Source organism: Frieseomelitta varia, unplaced genomic scaffold (genome assembly GCF_011392965.1).
Source record: "Frieseomelitta varia isolate USP_RPSP 00005682 unplaced genomic scaffold, Fvar_1.2 scaffold_130, whole genome shotgun sequence".
Lineage (NCBI taxonomy): Eukaryota > Metazoa > Arthropoda > Insecta > Hymenoptera > Apidae > Frieseomelitta > Frieseomelitta varia.
Genome location: NW_025108973.1, coordinates 404,928 through 418,286, shown reverse-complemented (window position 1 = coordinate 418,286; position 13,359 = coordinate 404,928). Strand labels below are relative to the sequence as shown.

Here is a 13,359-nt window from a genome sequence, read left to right as displayed (position 1 = left end):
TAAGTTCAAATTGGAATTATTTTATATAGTATTAAATTGAAATTTTCTTTTCATGATATTAATCAATATTAGAATATGATTTTAATGTTTCAATGTTCTGTTAAAAACATTTGAGTGCAAAATAAATAATTGTGTAATTGTATATATATTTTATATTTTTTAATTATTTTCTAATTTTGATGCTATCGAGTTATGGAATATAATTCTCCTTATAGATTCTATTCATAAGAGTTTGAGCTTTATAACTTTTAAATATTTACATTACATTTTTTTAATAACAAACGTTATCTTTACTATTTGAAATTTGCATACTTTTATTGAACATTATTCACTATTTTATTATTATTGCTCTATACAAGTAATTGTATTTTAAAATTTGACATAAATTATTAAAAATATAAGTAATGTTTAGAAATTATGTTGAAATAATGAAATAAAAGTTATTTTTCCATCTGTGTTATCAATATTCGACTGTTGATTAGAGATAGAATAAATATCACATTATATGCGAATATACGAAATATATGAAAACACACTGACCTTGAAAAAAATAGGGTTGCTTCTTACGTTTCTCGTGACTTTCTACGGTGAGTGTAAGAATTATATCCAATTCAGTCAGTAGCATTGTCTTTACGAAACGATTGAGTGATGATTTCAAACAGTACCTATAATTCGTTGAATACATTTGTTGAATTTGTTGAATTTTGTTGAATACAACAATGATTTTGAGAAGTAGAATTACTTACACACAAAGAAGTATTTCTTCATTATGTACCACCAAACTAAATGATATAAATTTATTAAATTAATGTAAGTCACAGTTAAGTTTAACGAATCGTACTGAACGCGCGCGCACTACTTTTCAAATAAAGATTGCAGCGCCATTGCAGCGGTGAAGTCTGGAAATTAGTTCCTGCGATTCTCGAAGGTAATCAATATATATGTATGTAACGTAACACGTCAGTTAAGACAGGAAGCATAGCTGTAGTATTGCTTTATTACGTATTATAAAATTAAATAATGTATTAAATTTATTAAATTGATACGAATTAAAATTGAGTTAAATAAATTGTATGAAACGCGCGCGTACTACTTTTCAAATAAAGATTGCAGCGCCATTGGAGTGGCGAAATCTGGAAGTTAGTTATTGCGATTCTCGAACGTAAGCAATATATATATCTAGCGTAAAAATCAGTTCCAAACGGAAAGTACAGCGGAAGTGTTGCTTCATTACGTATTATTAAATTGGATCATTTAAATTCAATAAATTAGTTCAAATTATTGTTCAGATAAATAAATTGTACGAAACGCGCGCGTTTTGACTTCAAATAAGGATTATTAGTGTCAATAGAACAATAAAATATACAAATTAGACAGTGTGAAATTCTCGAACGTAATTTCGATATATATATGTATGCAACGTAACGTGTCAGTTTTAGACAGGAAGCACAGCGTAAGTATTGCATCATTATGTATTATGAAAGTAAATAATTTAAATTTATTAAATTAATGTAAATTAAAGTTGAGTTAAATAAATTGTATGTAACGCGCATACGCTACTTTTCAAATAACGATTGCAGCGCCTTTGGAGTGGCGAAATCAGGATTGATTTCTAAGCGGGAAGAATGGCGGAAAGAAGCTTTACACCTCATTTGTAAAGAAAGAAATATTATCCAAAAGAATCATCCAGAAATTCTCAGGTAAAGATTTAAATCAATAATTATTGGATTTATGTTATGTTTTTCAGATAAAACATGCATTTTTGGCTTCAGTTTAAGGTAAAATTTAACCAAATAATTATTGCATATAATTTTTAACAATTAAAGAAATAATATATTAAGTATATAAAGGTTTTAAACAGAATATATCGTGCAAAAATTATTTATAATTTTATATCAAAATTTAATTTCAATTCTAACCAATGAAAATACCGTAACCTTGTAATATGACTAACCATTTATTATATATATATATAATATTATATAAAATATATATATAATATGCTCTATTGTAACATTTTCTACTCATTTGTTGATTCTTTAACCTCATATTGCGTAATTATTAACAATTCCAATACTAAATTCAACAATAATTTAGTAAAGATGTATGTATTTAATAACCTAAATAATTCTACTGCGTAATACAATAAAATTTCTCATGTCCCAGTTTAAAGTATTGACAATTTTTCATCAGGTATGTGAATTTTCATTCTTTTTAAAGAATTTCTTATGTATTTTAAATATTTGATTTAGATCAGAGTTTTTTATTTTTTATTTCGTGCGATTACAACGCCCCAACGGTGAAATATGTAATATACTTCCTACGATTCTCGAAATAATCGATATTTCTCATGATCGAACTGGAAAGTGGCGGTTAAAAATGGCGGAGAGCAGCACACCTCTTATCCAGAAAAATCATCCAGAAAGAAATGTTCCAGAAGTTCTCAGGTAAAAATTTAAATCAGTAGTTGTTAGATTTGTGTTTATGTTATTAATTTTTAATATAAAATGTGTATTTTTGGTTTTAATTCAAGGTAAGATTTAATCAAATAATTATTGCATATAATTTTCAATAATTCAAGAAATAATAGCATATAGGTAAGATTTAACCAAATAATTATTGCATATAATTTTCAATAATTCAAGAAATAATAGCATATAAACATTTAAACAGAACAAATCATGCTAAAAGTTATTTATAATTTTATAACAAAATTTAATATCAATTCTAACGGTACAAATATTGTAATCTTGTAATATGACTATATATACATATATATAATATGCTTTTACTTCTATTGTAACATTTTTTATTTATTTATCGATTTTTTAACTTCATACTGTGCAATTCTTAGCAATTATAATACTAAATTAAACAACAACTTATTAAGTATGTACGAATTTAATAGTTAAAATAATAAATTTATTGTGTAATATAATAACATTTTTCATTTCTAAAATAAAGTAAAACGTAGAAGGTCTAAAGAAATAAAACGAGCACAATGTTTATGTTTGTCTTTATTATCGTGCCTTTTCGGACAGGATCACTTCATTCTCTTCTACTTTCTCAATTGCTGGACGAGACGTGACGCGGAGAATCTTTCGGCTATCGAATTTCACAACAACAACAACAACGTGTATTACGTCGCACTAAGTTTGTGAATTTTTCTAACCTCTCGGTGGCGTCCCTTCGATGGCGTCGCTTCTTTGACAATCTTTTGCTTCCATTTACATCTCATTAATAGTATCATTTAATTAGTACGCATTTAATTAATAGTATCATTTAATTAGTACGTGTTTGACGATTCATTGAGCATCAAGATAACGAAATTGAGTAAGATTTTGAACTTTTTCGTGCTGATTTTTCTTCGATCATCGATTTCACTATTACTGGTACCTCGTCTCGTACGTCTTTTTAATAAAATTTGAAGTTGATTATCATTTCACTTTTACATATTTGCCTTCATTTGACATATTTGTGTTCTAACTTTTGGTTTCTTTTTGTGTAGGTTATTCCCCCCTAGATTGTAAAGAGTATAGGATACATAGACGCCACGATTATTAATAAACAATCTGATGAACTTTCACTGAAATTTGGTAACATTATATTCATTTTAGGTAACATTTGTTATAAATATTTGAAATACAATTCACAATATGTAATTTTATAATTATATGGGATACAAGGATGAAAATGAAAAATAGAAAATGGAAAAAATTAAATCAATTTATATTTTATTTCGAATATAGAGATCGTAGTATATGTATTTAGTAATGGTATATATTTTTAAAAGAATATATATTCTTGTATTAGATTATTAAATTCAAAGTTTTTGTACTTTACTATATCATACTTTGCTACAATATATTTTTTCCGAGCGCTGACACGCAATTAAACGATTCAGAGCAAGATTTCACACGTGTATGATTTTTTAAATACATTTTGATTTGTACAAACAGTTTCGAATATTTATAATACACGATAGTATATTACCAATGTGCATACTTTACTTTAATAACGAACATTCAGAATACAATTTCTATAAATATTGAGAAACTTTATAATTTCTAACTAATATCTTTAATGCACACTCAAATTATTTTCTAGAAAAATAGCAATATTTTCTAAATGAATGTACTTTATTTTCAGAAAATTTTTGTGACCGCATGCAATGCGGTGGATAGAGTCGGTGTTTGTTGCGAAATATTTTTATATTTTTCTGAGCAAAATGGCTCTTGTTAAATTAAATTATTAATTGATTTAAATTATAATTCGCGAAGTTGGAGTCAGTGAGTTTGCCGATTGTTATTTAAACGCACGCGTTGATAGTCTTTTATTTTTCTTTTTTCATATTTTTCGTGTTCAATACTTGTTTTTGCTATTAGAGTCAGTGCTCAAGAGGATAAGGCCTCTCCAGGAAATCAAGATCGTAAGCAGTTTTATATATTGTACTTCAGTTTATTCAATTTTTTAAATTTAACAACAATGTATAATGTTTGACGTTTTGTTACAGACACTTCACAACAGCAACAATTTTTTTGTATTTTTTGGGGAAAATCCAACGGTGGCTCTAAAGCCAGAAATGTAAGAATCTTTCATTATCTCCAACTTAAGATTCTGCTTTACTTTTAAACATATATTTTGATTTTACAAGTAATTACTATAACTATTCTAATATTGAATGTTTTATTACAGATTTTCTACACTCTCTACTTCCCCTAATCTTCTAAGGATCTTACGATGTTTCAAAAGTTAAAAATGTAAGTACTTCAGCTTGTAATTGAATTCTATTCTCTGTAGTTTCTATTGAAGTCTAATGTAAAATTATAATTATAAAATAAAAATAATTCATGTTATTAGCCCCAATTTTTATCATTATTAAAATTTAAATTTTAACAAATAAAACTGTGTCTTTAGAAACAAAATGTTTGATGATTTACAGAATATTTTTCACGGCGTTCACTTCCACCATGAGATTCTCAGTGGTATCTATTTGATGAGGATCTTCACGATAACTTTTCCTGGTCCAGTGCAGCATTGATGATAACGTTCTTCACATCTATCGCGTGAGTCGCATGCATTTATGTTCCTCCGGTCACTCAATCATGTCGTAGGATGAAAGGTCCGAATCGGCACGGGTGACTGGTTGTATATGTAGAATTTTTGATGAGCATAGTGAGCGGGTATTTTTTATACCTATGAGTAGTAACATCTTTTTCAAATTTTTTATATATTAGATCAGGATAGGGCTTCTTGCACATTGCGATTCTAACAATTAGTTTGAATATATAAAGTTATAGTAATTACTTGTAAAATCAAAATATATTCAGTATAAATGTTTGCAAATGCAAAATATCCATATGAATAGACAAATTGTAAATGATACTCATTAAAATGAGTTGGTTTAAACATTTCGTAGCAGAGAAGACGGATACCATCCGACTTCGTTGCTATGAAAGATGCAGTTATTATTTATTGATATACTGGTTTATTTATTGATTATTATTTATTGATATATTGATAATATATTTTGTTATAGTAATTGATAATTAATAATTGATGTAATAATTAATAATTTCCAACTTCATTTTCCATTTTATAATATATAACTTCTTATGTTAAATGATTCAATTAATTTAATTTTATAATTATGAATTTCAGTGCAATTTGAAATATATAATAGATTAGAATTCCTTCCGTAGAAAAATATATGAAATTATAGTGTATGAATATATTTTATGTGCAAGAAGATACTTCGCGACAGGTAGATTTTTGAATCAAAGCAACAAGTTTAAACACTGCTTTCGTATTTTCGAAAATGTGCTTTGATGAAGAAAGCCTGACATTGTTTCTATTAATATTTAATTTAGAGTCAATTGTTTGATTTAGATTGTTTTAGTCATATCTTTTTTAATAAATTCAATTCTTTGTTTTTATTCTCTTACAATTTGAATAACTGCTGAAAGAGTAGAGTCATTACAGTTTGAAATAAAAAAATGTAATAGTTCGTTAGATACAAATTACATAAACTAATCATTTTTTTAGTTCAGGATTTTCAGGTTTAACCCCTTCCGTGTTCATTGTCAGGATCTCACTCACGTGCCCAGGTGCTACTTGAGTGGGTGAAAGACATTGGGCACGATGACCGTAGCCTGTAATTTTCTAAAAAATTTCTCAGCGACTGACAATGTGTTAGTGTATCGTGCACGACGTATTTTCCGCATATGTGTGTGTGGATAGGATGTGGAATTGCGTCGTTTTTATTGTTCCATTCATTATAAGTTGAAATATTAAAAACATTTATGCACTGATTTGAAGTATGAATTTATTATATAATAATACTCATTAAATACACTATGATTATGTTATTAATTATACGTTCAGTTATAATAATGATTCCAAGTCAATTTGCAATGTAATTTCTATAGAAATTATATATGAGTTATTAATATTAGCTGTAAATATAAAGCAGTTTTAATCACGTTTTACGCAATGGTCGCTAGCTATTGTCAGTCGATTTCAGGAAATGGTACGTAAATTAGAGTGTGAAAGTTGTGCGTTAAGCTTGGGTGTCGGAGGCGTCCCGGGACGTTCTCTCTAGTTTAGGTCTGCGCCCGAGTGGTATGAGTGAGAACCGTGGAATAAGTGTGTTGGTATGCCTGTCTTTTGCCATTTTTTTAAATATAGGGTCCCTGAATAGGATAGGTAGCATATTTTCTGGTGTGAATGTGTTTAATTATAAGTAGGTAGGGCCGGGCAGGTTGGCACAGTCTCTGGTCGCGTGTCCCTTTTCGCGTGTCCAACCTGTTTCAGGAAATCTAATTTGAAAAATCGACAGTGAAATTGGTACAAATTGAGCATGGCATTTGTTTCTGGTTTTACTCTTCGATTTTTCGAATTTAGTATCGCGGCCGCGGTCGCGGATAGGTCGCGAGAGTAGGTCCCGAAACGAACGTTTATGTAGGTATTGCTCGAGCACGCACGTGCGAACGGACAACGATCATTATGATCGATGNACCTGTTTCTGGAAATCTAATTTGAAAAATCGACAGTGAAATTGGTACAAATTGAGCATGCCATTTGTTTCTGGTTTTGCTTTTCGATTTTTCGAATTTAGTATCGCGATCGCGGTCGCGAATAGGTCGCGAGTAGGTCCCGAAACGAACGTTTATATAGGTATTGCTCGAGCACGCACGTGCGAACGGACAGCGATTACTATGATCGATGGTCGTCCACGTGTATTGGGGTCAGCTTTCGTGGTTTATCTTTTCATTTCACCTTTATAAGTTATTTTTTGGTTTGCGACTAGAAAGACTCGAGCTAGATGTAAGTTTCAGCGGGCATTGCGCTCGAAGAAAGAAAAGGCTAAAAGCCGAAGAGGCCCGGCAAACTGCCACGAAGAGGGTCACAACAAATGGTTTCTCATCCTCTGGATCATTTAAATGATTCCAGAGCATGGGAGGTCATTCTCGTTACTACTTTGTCACTATGCTCTTAGTATTTGTAGTTGTATATTTTTTTCTTCTCCATCATCGTTCATCATCGTTTTGGGCAAATCGCGATTTTTCTTGTTAGTGTTGCGAAAGATCGATTACGGATTGAATTAGAGTTGCGAAATAATTTCGCACCTGTTTATTAGTGTTGCGAGAAATTGATTACGGTTTAAATTAGAGTTACGAAGAAATGATAATCGTGTTTACTTTAGAGTTGCGAATTATGATACCGCGATTGTCTTTTGCAACTTTAATTGATAATTTATATAGTTGTAGTGTTATACATATTAAAATTTATCTTGCTCCCTATTGTTTTACATTAGATTATAGAGTCATTGCTGTCAGTTAATTTTAGACTAGAATATTTGAAGTAGCTTTTTGTTCGTACAGTAGCTTTTGTGCTGTTAACAATATTTTTCATTAAATTTGGAGTTAGTGTTGCGATAATGAATTGTCGCGTTTCCTGAAGTAGCGTTGCGTTTACAAAATGCCCAAATTCTTCCACTGGATTTGTGGAAGGCTTTTCCTATTTTCCTTGGATCACCTGATGCTGCCACAATAGCTGTTATTATCATCAGCAACTTCCAGCATGGTTGCATTGGACGCGTCGCAATTAGTGTCGCGCATTTTTAAACATGAGTGCATAGATTAATAGCGTTGCGTACTTACTTACTTATTTTCGGGAGTTTTGAACATGCTGAAGCACTCTTCGCGTTTGATTTTGAAACTTTCCTATTTCAGAATTAGTGCTAGTGAATTAGTGTTGCGAAACAAAATACGGTTTGTTGCTCGGGTTCGTAATGTAGATAATAGCTCTTCTGGTTATTGCATTGTTGAGTGGGACATATTTGTTTATTTAGTAGCCCTTCTGGCTATTGTGTCACGTTTTTCTTTTCAATAGTCCTTCTGACTTGCTTTCCTGTTTTTCCAAATGTTCGAGTTTGTTTTAGTGATGTGGAATTTTTGTGTTAAGTTTTTTAAACTAATAATCCAACAAATAAGTTTGTTACAGATTTATCAACTTCCAAATGGATGGAGAGAAGGTGGAGTAACATGGACTATGGAATTTAGAAAGAATGATGCCTGGGTCCTAGCTAAACTAATGGTAATTAAATATTTCTTATTAAATTTATTGCGTAAATCTTTTTGACGTCAACAAATGAAGATTGTACGTGGAATGCACTAAATATAGAAAATTCTATAAATTCTATAAACTATGAATTCTCTAGACTAATGAAATATCTATAACAGAATGTTCATTACAAGATTTAATGACTGAATTAATACGAGTTGTATTTCACATATTTCACGCGAAATTGTATATTTTTCCTACAAAAATATTTCAAACAATCTTGGATTGATTATTTCTTCAACGATTATATTTGTAAATTAGAGGGTTGTTCTTTTTTCTTTTTTTCTAATTTCTCTCATATTATATCGTACTTTTAATAAAATTTATTTGAGCTGATAGGTTCTTTAGTTTTTTATTAGTAACTTTAAATTTTTAATTTTTTGCACGAAAAAGACTATCGTGTTACCTTAAAACGTGGATAGAATTCTTCTGTTTATGTAATTCTGATATACAGTGAAATAATTTCAGTTAATTATTACTAGCTTTCGGTATTAAAAATTTGACAACACTATAATGGATTTCATGGTTCTGGTGCTGTTACCACTTGATCAACTTGGATCGTTTGCTTGATGTAGTTCTTCAATTCACCGTTTAGAGTGCGCTAAAATCTATTGCTTTTTTTCTACTATGTTGGTATTTCAGAGCAGAGTACACAAAGTCTCATAAGATGCAGTGTTTATTCATATTTCGTCTGTGATCACACGATTCCAACAATGCGTGATTTTACCTCGAGTAATTAGTGATGTGTCATTAGTATGGTCTATTTTATTTGTTTCCAATTTGAATCTATCCGCTAAATGGCGAGAATTCGGCATCTCTTAAATATGCTGTAAAACTAGTTCTACAATTTCACCGCTACACGGCGCTAGTGTATCCATAAATCGAAGAAATTTTCATTTGCAAAAAAGATTAATTAAAAGATTAATTTGTGAACTTTTACATGGTTCTAATTAGGACTCCAGTGTATCGTTGTATCGTTGAACCGGGAAGTGTTTTTTGCAAAAATTTATCAATTTTTTAGATAAATGAACGCCATACCGATATTTACTATAAATTTAATGCAATTTATATTGTACGTAATTAATTTAGAAGCTTTTTGAGTTTGTAAAGTAAAGAATAAAAAAATAGTTGCAATTATTTAAAATTAAACATTCTGTTAGACATGTAATATTTTTTGCAAGTCTAGACTTTATTTTACGATTCTAAAAGTGTACGATTATATTCCAGGAAAGGGGTATAATTACATCCGAAATCTAAAATTTAAATTACTATTCAATTATGTTAAGATCCAGAATATGAAATAGTAACATCAATAACCTTAACATCCAGTATACCTAATTCATACTGTTCTTAAAAAAATTATTATATACGTAGTTAGAATTCCATAATTCAGAATTTCTAAATTCCACAAGTTCAGTGTTTCCACAATTCATAATTTCCGTAATACAAAATTTCTCACAATTTGTAAGAAAACTTTTCAAAACTGTCGTATTCTCAACAATCCAACTGCGTCAAGATGCAAAGCTTCAAACGAGAGCGTCGCTGTGATAGATGGATCGCATGTCGATCGTTCTTATTGGCAGGAGAGACCCATTAAATCCCGTGGGTCCTATACATATATACACAGACTCGCGTTTTGCAGTCACAGGAGGCTGTGGAAAACGCGAGCAACAGAGAATCCCCTTTAAGTGAACACGCACGAAAGACGGAGGAGACGTGATAGAAAACTGAGAGGAAAGGGAGGAAGAGAGAACAAGAGAGAAAGGGAGAAAGATTGAAAAGAACGTAGTTCTTGGCTTCATTCTCGAAGAGAAACCCTTCAAGAGCTTGGCCCGCAGTTAATTGCTAGCATTTAATGAGCGCTCTTTGACGCGCCGCGCGAACCGCCGTTGTAACACTCGTAATGGCCGGTGCTTTTCTGACCATTCTTCTCTCTCTCTCTCTCTTCTCTCTTCTCTCCGTTCGCGTGTTGTGTACCAGTTCTCTTCAGACCTGCCAATGTGCGTTTCTCTTAAGCTTGTACACTAGCATATACAGGCGGCTGGTAAATGAAAATGGCTGCGTATTATCAAGCCACGTTCGTGTAATGTACCTTGGTATTGGTCTGGTGCATAGGTGGATGCCGAGCCACCGACGAAAACCACTTTAACGATTGAGATATTAACCGGCCCACGGAGGAAAAAAGAACGATGGATCATGGAACAAGTAAGTAAGTAGTTTCTACTTACTGTTCCGACGATCCCGCGAGCAGCGAGTGATATCGAATGATGATCTCTTCGTAGTAGTTTACGTCTTTTTAAACATTTGATGGTTTATAGGCACAGGCCTGATGGAACGTCTTAAAGTGTCAAAATAAATGATAATTTCCTTGAAAAAAAGTTATTTCATCTACAGCATAATACTGTTATATAGTTTCACTGTACTATATAATTTCCTCGAAGTTAATTATATTCGGTATTGGAACCTAAGCCTAATCTACACATACTATATATAATATTGTATTTTGTTATACATAATATTATCATATTAGATTAATTTGTTTCGTCGAAAATTTGAAGGAAAACTATATCTGAAAACTTCTCGTAAATGTATCTATTCACACAGCGAGTGTATTGTTAAAGATCCACAGAATCGCACACAGTGTGAAATTTCAAAATCTTCCGTGTTAACGCACGTATAGTGATCTTCGTACAGAAATTTCTCACAAATGCAACCACGTTGTACAGAGTGAGTATATTGTCGAAGATCTGCAAAGTCGCTATTAATTACACGGTACAACGTCGGCGGTTCTCCCTGAACGTGAACACAGCTAAAGCGTGATCCGCGAACGTTTTGAATTCATCTGCCGAGGGATTTAATCCTTGACCAGCTATCGCCCTGTTTACAGGGAACGCAGGCATCCACCTATAGGGATAGCACGTGTCGTGATTGTAGTTTATGGGGAGCTGATTGCAGCAGCGTGGGACGAGTACAAGATTGTGGATGGGCCGAGTTGCCAGGCCGCGTCGCCATTCACTTACTTACGTAGATCCCAAGCATCGTGTCAGTGTTTCGTTTCGTAATCATTAAGATATGCATTATTCCTCTAATGACGAGCAGCCGTGCGCAGCAACAGCGTGTCCGATCGCGGACTCCGCGCTTCGTTCCCCGCTTCTTCCAGAGGGTACATAAATTTCACGTAAAACGCCTGTACACGAGCCCCAGCCTCTTTCTCGTATCTTGATTCAAGTGAAACTGTGGCCGCGTCCAGATTCTGCAGATTAATTGGTTCGGCCACCACCTCTTAGTTTTGCACTCGTTTCAATTCTCATTTTTCCGCTAGAACTTACTCTGCACCTCTGTGAAATTGAATTGACGGGCGATAATTGGATTATACGAGATGAAAGATGGATGATTGAGATCTTTGAAGGATTTTTTTTTTGAATCATTTTATCATAATGGTGACTTTTTTTAGTTTATCTATGTATACGTATGATTTGTGGTATAATATGGGACCATCTACGATTTCTCGTGATTGATAAATTTTGTCGAATTGGTCCGATGAATTTTCAAATTTATTTCAAAAGTAGAGCATCTTATGATACAGTTATATTCTACATTTTTAACTTATGCACGGAATATTTTTATTGTCTGTAATATTACTTTACAAGTGAAAAGTAAGTTTTATCATTAAAGATGTCTTCGAGAAAAATTTGTCAACTTGGGCTTTAATAATTTTAGATTCACGTAGCAGTGAATAACTGACGCGTGATGAAAGCAAATTGAAATTATAGGATATAATTTTTTTACGTCTGAGAGAGATAAAAAGGAAATTCTGCAACTATATTTTGCAAATAATCTCGAACTTTCGATAAACTATGCGATAGTCAGTATCGAGGCAAAAATATAATTTAGTTGAATGTCAAGCAGTCAGAATGAAACCCTCAGGAGTAAGTTCCATCACCAGTGAACAGAGATCTTTCAATTCCGAAAACACGGTCCCAAGAGTGATTCTCAAAGACAGCCTTGAATCTAGAATCTGACCACAGACTTTTAGGTATAGTCGAGATGATCAATCGGTCTATCGGGAGTGATTCGCCAGAAATTCTCAAGAAAATGTCTAAAATCTATATCTTGTAAATTCATGTAAAACCGGATGAATATAAGGAAATATATATTCCAGTAAAATTTATATTTACCAAGTACATATGTAATTACTTATATAAAAATGTATTTGTTTCGTGGATAATAAATGGGATATTTAAAACTCGTGAATTTCATATTTTTCCATTTCGATTAAATGGATAAGAAATGATTCTGTGATGTAGCGTAAATGATTTAGTAAGAAAATTATATAAGTAGTTAAAAATATTATAGAATGTAATAAAGTTTTGTGAGATGTTAGGCTTCAGAAAACTCTATCGTTGTTCTTAAATTCTTATGTCTGAAAGGATTGTTAATTCCTTAGAGAGAAATCTCAACATAATATTTGAAGTAGACAATTGTCCCCTCCTACTTGTATTAAGATCAAGTTTTCCATACTTCCTACAAGCTAAGGAGATTTTTTCGTATGAGAAAAATATGGTTATCTCTCAAATGATAGGTATATTGTTAGTTTATAAATGTCTGTGTTAGATTACTAAAATTTTGGATATTTAATTTTACTTGTCTGTATTAAGTCAAATTAGGAATTCCAAAATTAAGTAATGTAAAATCTAAATTTTTATGGCTTCCGATGTTCAGTTAAAAGATCAA

General features: G+C 31.6%; 1 protein-coding gene across 2 annotated transcripts in view; it reads left to right on the top strand.

Annotated features, from left to right (window-relative positions):
- Positions 1 to 4,368: 4,368 nt before the first annotated feature.
- The window catches only part of LOC122528926 (protein gooseberry-like), a 35,428-nt gene continuing 26,437 nt past the window's right edge, over positions 4,369 to 13,359 (top strand). The window contains exons 1-5 of one of the 2 annotated variants that reach the window (XM_043654591.1): positions 4,369 to 4,429; positions 4,514 to 4,584; positions 4,696 to 4,760; positions 4,943 to 5,066; positions 8,496 to 8,598. The gene's annotated coding sequence lies outside the window, so the exon portion shown is untranslated. Of the gene's footprint in view, positions 4,585 to 4,695; positions 4,761 to 4,942; positions 5,067 to 8,495; positions 8,599 to 13,359 lie in introns of both variants that reach the window. The other variant, XM_043654598.1, reaches the window with a different exon arrangement.